The 7,216-nt window shown below is 41.1% G+C and overlaps 1 non-coding gene across 1 annotated transcript; it reads right to left on the reverse strand.

Moving 5' to 3' along the window:
• Positions 1-6,393: 6,393 nt before the first annotated feature.
• LOC131230160 (small nucleolar RNA R71) lies at positions 6,394-6,500 on the reverse strand. The gene has a single exon (XR_009163883.1). It is a non-coding gene; the product is annotated as a small nucleolar RNA R71 (small nucleolar RNA).
• Positions 6,501-7,216: the final 716 nt, after the last annotated feature.

Genomic DNA, 7,216 nt, shown 5'->3' on the forward strand with positions numbered 1-7,216 from the left:
AAAACAGCGGGGCAAACTAGAAAATCAGCGGGGAAAATATGAAAAGCAGCGGGGCAAACTAGAAATCAGCGGGCCAAACATGAAAAGCAGCGGGGTAAACTAGAAAAATAACTGGGCAAATTGAAATATGAGCGGGGCAAACTAAAAAATCAGTGGGGAAAACATAAAAATCAGCGATGGAAACATGAAAAGCAGCGGGGCAAACTAGAAAATTAGCATCCCTTTTTCTATATTTAGAATGGTTTATAACAGTTCCATCTATTTTGAGAGATCATTTTAGGACATGAGACCAAACATGAGGTGGATCCAAAACTCAAAGTGGGCTACACAAGAAATGAGAAATTCACATTGTTCATTTTTCTATACTTAGAATGGTTTATAAAAGTTCCAAATTTGGAACAGCTTAAAACCAGCTCAATATATTAGTTACTTATAAATTATAATTGAGTGTGAATTGTTTGTGTAGAAGATACAGTAGTGATGTCGGGTCTCATTTGTCCACGTCATTTCCAAGGACCCAAGCTAATAAGATATGTCGGATTTCTCTCTCCCAAATAGATTGTGTGCTGTGCTACATGACTTTTTAAAGGAGTAGTCCTATATTTTAGCTTGGTTTTTTAAAGAAAAAAATGAAGTTCTTTATGATGAATAATCACGTATATAATTAATAAAATCATAGATACAAAAAATAAGTCCTATATTGAAATATAATAAACTAATGTAATAACGAAAATATTAGCCTGTATACACCCGACCAACCCAATCAACTCGTCGAGCCCTCTTGGGTTGGGCTTGGGTTGAGAATTCCCAACCCAAGATTGGGTTGGGTTGGGTCAAGGTTTAGGTATAAGAACCTTGGGTTGGGTTAGGGTTGAGCACCAACCCGAACTAACCGACCCGACTTTCAGCCCTAATTTCATGTTTGTCCTGCTCAATTTCATGTTTTATCCGTTAAATTTCTAATTTTCCCCACTCAATTTTATGTTTGTCTCGCTCAATTTCATGTTTGCCCCGCTGAATTTTCAGTTTGACCGCGAAGTGATTGAAATTGACCACGAACTGAATGAAATTGATTTTCGACCATCGACCCGATGGAATCTTGAAAAATAGCTAGGTTGATTTCTAGTTTGCCCCGCTCATATTTCAGTTTGCCTCGCTGTTTTTCTAGTTTGTCCCACTGCTTTTCATGTTTCTCCCGCTGATTTTTTAGTTTTTCCCGTTGCTTTTCATATTTCCTCCGCTGCTTTTCATGTTTCCCCCGCTGATTTTTTAGTTTGCCCCGCTCATATTTTAGTTTACCCCGTTGTTTTTCTAGTTTGTCCCGCTGCTTTTTATGTTTTCTCCGCTGATTTTCTAGTTTGTCCCTCTGCTTTTCATGTTTACCTCGCTGATTTTCTAGTTTGCCCCGCTGTTTTTCTAGTTTGCCCCGCTCATATTTTAGTTTGCCCCGCTGCTTTTCATGTTTCCCCCGCTGATTTTCTAGTTTGCCCTGCTGTTTTTCTAGTTTGCCCCGCTCATATTTTAGTTTGCCCCGCTGCTTTTCATGTTTCCCCCGCTGATTTTTTAGTTTGCCCCGCTGCTTTTCATGTTTTCCCCGCTGATTTTCTAGTTTGCCCCGCTCATATTTTGGTTTGCCCCGTTATTTTTCTAGTTTGCCCCGCTCATATTTTGGTTTGCCCCGTTATTTTTCTAGTTTGCCCCGCTGCTTTTCATATTTCCCTCGCTGATTTTCTAGTTTACCCCGATATTTTTCTAGTTTGCCCCGCTGCTTTTCATATTTCCCCCGCTAATTTTCTAGTTTACCCCACTCTTTTTCATGTTTGCCCCGCTCTTTTTCATGCTTGCCTCGCTCATTTTCATGTTTGGCCCGCTCATTTTCATATTTGCCCTGCTAATTTTCATACTTGCCCTCTCATTTTCATGTTTGCCCCGTTGAATTTCATGTTTGCCCCGTTGAATTTCATGTTTGCCCTGCTCATTTTCATGTTTGCATGAAAATCATATATGGTACGTTAAGAAAATCATTCTAGTTTGGATCCTTACTCTTGCTCGGGTGGTAGACTCTTAAGAGTTTCAACACCCGATCAAGCGTTCGAGTATCCATAGGTGGTGAAATTCCACTTGTGTGAGTGTGTGGGGGTGTGTGTGCGTGTGTAAAAAAAAACAAATCATTCCAATTTAGGAAATATGCTTGTTGAATACATGGACAAAGAAATGAATTAAAAGATAAAAAAATATTTTTATATACTTATATATACATATTTATATAATTATGTATTAGAGAAAAAATATTTTCCAACCTCGTTATTTTTCAAGATTCCATCGGGTTGATGGTTGAAAATCCATTTCATTCAGTTCATGGTCAATTTCAATCAGTTCGCGGTCAAATTGAAAATTCAGTGGGGCAAACATGAAATTGAGCAAGGCAAACATGAAGTTGAGCGAGGCAAACATAGGTCTATGTTTAAAAGGACATGTATCAGCAATCCCATGGATCTTAAAACACGTCAAGCTGCCCCTCAATGGGCATAAACACTATCAGGAAGACACCACCTTACTCACCAACAACACGGAGGCAAATCTGACTCCTCCACTCTTCGACCTTCTTAAAATCTCACGGGCGGAAGCGACCACTCTCCCTACATACAATATTCCACTTATACAAACCAACCAGCTGCCATACCTTCCCATCTAGCCCTCTAACTTCTGACCATAGACCATAGTCTGTTGCTATAATCTCACATCCAAGACCCTAAACTAACCTTAGCGACAACACCTCCAAGGGAAGGCCCACCATAATAACACATAGGCAGCATCCACTAGAAGAAGTAGAGAAGATAGACTGAAGTAGAGAATCATGAAATTGAGTAGGTAAAACTAGCAAATCAGCGGGGCAAACTAGAAAAATCAGTGGGGCAAACTAGGAAATCAGCGGGGTAAATTAGAAAATCAACGGGGCAAACTAGAAAATCAGCCGGGCAAACTAGGAAATCAACAGAGGAAATATGAAAATCACATTGAATGTATGTAGTATATCCACGTCGTCCATCCGTTTTTCTATCTAATTTTAGTGATTTAGCCCTAAATTAAAGCATATCAAAAGATCAAGTGGATCACACCACGGGAAACAATGGGCATAATGATTTCCACCGTTGAAACCATAATGGGCCCAACAGTGATATTTGTTTGTTATCAAACCTATTCATAAGATCATACAAACATGGATTTATAGAAAAAACAATTATAAGCTTGATCCAAAACTTCTGTAGCCCCTAAGAAATGATTAACAATAGAAGTTTAATTCAAAATTTCATTTGTTGTGGTCCATTTGAACATTGGATAAGTTTAGATTTATCGGCTCAAGCTATGAAAATATCTGTTAAGTTCGCCCCGGTGATTGTCTAGTTTGCCCCATTGAATTTCATGTTTGCCCTGCTTAATTTCATGTTTGTGTTGAGGGTCAAATATTGCATATCAGACCCAATTGTTGCATAGATTTACACGCAGGACACCATTTAATAGCCTAATTTAATTGAATTTGTGATGCAGGGCGTCTTCATGAGCTTGGACTGGGAAAGGATACTAAAAAGCATGGATTTACCGATCTGATGACACTAAAGCAGGGGACGGACTCCAGAAGACCAAGAGCGACGAAATTATACACCAGGGGTCCGCGGAAATCGAGGAATCGAAGCTCAAGTGGCCTGAGAAGTGCCCAAAATGCAAGATCATAGGGTTCCCACCATCTGATCAGTTCGAAACTTCACACGTGGCTTGATGACCATAAATAAACCGTACACATAAAATTTCAGCCCCTGGATCACTATGAAAGTGGCCCAACGGACAGATCAGCCCCTTAAATCCTTAAGTGGGGCCCACCTGATATCTGGATATTCTCCAGTCTTGGTCTCAACTGTTTAAATGAGCTGACAAAACGGATAGACGGAACGGATTTCTCACAAACATCAGCGTGGGACACACATGTGCAGTGCACATGTACAGCATAGGTACACTCACCGTGCACGGCAACAAGTTGACCGAGTCTCCCTCTCTAATTCGAATTTTTCTCCTGCGGGGGAAACAGGGATTGCGGTTCTCTATTGTGGGCCGCCAGCACGATTCTAAGGACTAATCAGCACCGTCCATGAGACCAGATAGGTCCATATTACCAAGGCCTAGGTGGAAGAGTTTCAAAATGCCAGCGACAATGGCGTCTCAACCGTGTAAACGCAGATTAGACGGTCGAAAGATCTGACAGGTGGGCTACCACGGGTTTTGATCCAAAACTGATCAGGACTGACCGGTTTTTCATGAGGAAGCTAATGGACGGAGCTGATTTTCTAGAAGATTTCCATAATGGCCCCACTACTTATTGCACTTCCGTGGAATCCGAAGCAGAAACGAAAATCAGAAACAGGGGCTCGGGTTGGATTCTTGTGGCCCACAAAGATCATCTAGATGGATTATCCGAGCTGTCCAGTGGGTCCAAGGAACGATTTCAACAAGAACCATGGTGTTCTTTTGCAACCATGCACAACAGCAAGATTGGAAGATGGGAGGAAAGGACTCCACGTTGATCGATATTGTGGCCCACCTAAGATTTGAATTCATTCCAGATTTTGGCTCATGGCCTAAATCGGTCCTACAAATACATTAAACGGCTCTGATGTTCAAAAGAAATACTATAATGGGGGCCCATCATCACCAGCGTCGAACCGGAACCATCCCTGCTTCGCACGCTGCGTAGAGCAAGCTTCCCAGCCGGCTTGTTTGCGGACTCCGGATCTCCACCAGTCCTGGCTGCGTAAGGAGTAGCTCCGCGTCCTATTTCTGGTAGGATTCCCGGAGGACAGCTCTATAAGGAGCGTGTGATCGAGAGAGAGAGGGGTATCCACGGTGGGCAGGAGGGAACGAGCAGAGAAAGGGGAGCCGGTTTAGTTTGGAACGAGAGAGGGAGTTGGTCAGCTGGAGGTGTGCACGGCTTGGGAGAAAGACAGGGACGTGGGGAGTTGCTGCTGGGCACGGCTTGGAAGAAAACGGGGCTGCTGCTGCTGCTGCTGTGCACGGAAACGTACAAGTTTCAGTCCCTGTGGATTCGACCTCGGTCTTACCGAGTTTATTACTACATCACAACCCTATACTTGGGGAGTGAACAAGTTTTTGGCGCCGTTGCCGGGGACTGATAGTTACGATTTTCTGAAATTAATTAGCTTTAGAATTAGGATAAGATTAGGATTTTATTAACTTTAGTTTTAGATTTTTTCTATTTGATTTTTAGAACTAACTTGTTTCCTGTTTTGTAGGATCCTGACATAAGTCCATAAATTGGTAATTCCTCCATAATCTCCTTACTTTTTCTATCTTTTAGAATTAGGGTTTGAATTTTATAGATTTTTTTTTTAATATCCTCCCATCTGTAGGAAATAGTTTAAAACTAGGTTATTTCTTAATTAATTTTCTACTTTTAGTAACTTTCTAATTTTAGAAACTAATTTGTTTCCTAATTTATTTTTAGAATTTGTGTTTAGAAACTAACCTTCCTATTTAGTAGGCCTTTAAGATAGAAATCTCTAATTCAGGTAAGCTCCTTCCCTACTGTCTATTTTTCAATTCTCTTTTAGTTTAGAAATTTCCACGTTCTTTTAAGAATCCCTTCTTTTAGAAATTAATTTACTGTTATTTTTCTTCTCTTTTTAAGAATCTATTCTTGTTTTATTTTGCAGGTTTTTAACTTAGGACTCCAATTTGGTAATTTCTTTCCAACTCTCTCTTTCTTTCTAGATTTTCTTTTCCTTTTTTAGGATTAGGCTTTGAATTGAGGGCTGCGAGTGTTTCATGCCCAAGTGGGCCCGTGACAACACTCGACGTCTCTTGACTGAAGGAGGAGTGGTTGAGGGGTTGACTATCCATCGCAGGATTAGACACCGCTCGAAATCCCCTGAGTTAACTGAGGTTATGGCTGAAGACCAACCTCCTCTACTCCCACCCAGGGTGGAGGATACCCAAGATGAGAATGAGGTACAACAGGCACCCCCGCCTCGTACTTTACGAGATTTTCTGCAACCGGCGGGAGTGAGTATGCCCTCATGCATGATTTTTCCTGAAAACACAGGACAGATGGACATCAAGCCAGGAGTTATCCAACTCCTTCCCAAATTCCATGGACTTGAATCTGAAAGTCCATATTTACATTTGAAAGAGTTCGATGAGATAATAGCTACATTATGTTTTCCTAATGTATCTGAGGATACAATTAGGCTGAAACTCTTTCCTTTTTCCTTAAAAGAGAAAGCTAAGACGTGGTTACATTCACTACGTCCTAGATCCATTGGCACATGGAACGACATGCAGAGGGAATTCATAAAAAAATTCTTCCCACATCATAAAACGATTACCCTCAGAAAAGCGATCATGAACTTTGCCCAAAAGGAAGATGAAACATTCTTTCAATGTTGGGAAAAGTTCAAAGATTTGGTCAGTTCATGCCCACAACACGGATTTGAAACGTGGCGCATTACAAATTTTTTCTATGATGGACTGACATCTTCCATGCGCCAAATGGTCGAGACAATGTGTAATGGAGAGTTCATTAATAAAGATATCGACGAGGTATGGGACTACCTCGACAGTTTGGCTGAAAAAACACAATCTTGGGACTATTACCCAAAGTCGAACACCACGTCTAGGCCGACTCAATTAAAGGAAAAAGGTGGATTATATCTCTTGAAAGAAGAGGATGATCTCAAGTGTAAGGTGACTACGCTCATAAGGAAAGTCGAGGCCATGGAAGGAAAGAAGGATAAGGTCAATGAAATTGTTTGCGGCATCTGTGATTGCAACATTCACACAACTGAAAACTGTCCTACAATACCTGCCTTTCGAGGAGTGTTGAATGAACAAGCCAATGCCGTAAATAACTATCAAAGACCTTTTACTGGACCTAACTCCAACACATACAATCCTGGCTGGAAAAATCATCCAAACTTTAGTTGGAGGAATGGACAAATGGCGACTCCTCCAGGTTTCTTCAATCAAAATCCAAATCAAGTGAAACCTCAAGAGGAACCGGTTCAAAATCCCATACAAGAGCTGGCTCAGGCAATGCGGGGAATCACAGATTTTATGCAAAAGATAGATTCTCGTATGACGGTTATAGAAAAGGGGATGCTTCCTGCACAACCTCTCCCCAATCCTAAACCGCAGTACGAGAATAATG

The sequence above is a fragment of the Magnolia sinica genome, chromosome 16 (genome assembly GCF_029962835.1).
Source record: "Magnolia sinica isolate HGM2019 chromosome 16, MsV1, whole genome shotgun sequence".
Classification (NCBI taxonomy): domain Eukaryota; kingdom Viridiplantae; phylum Streptophyta; class Magnoliopsida; order Magnoliales; family Magnoliaceae; genus Magnolia; species Magnolia sinica.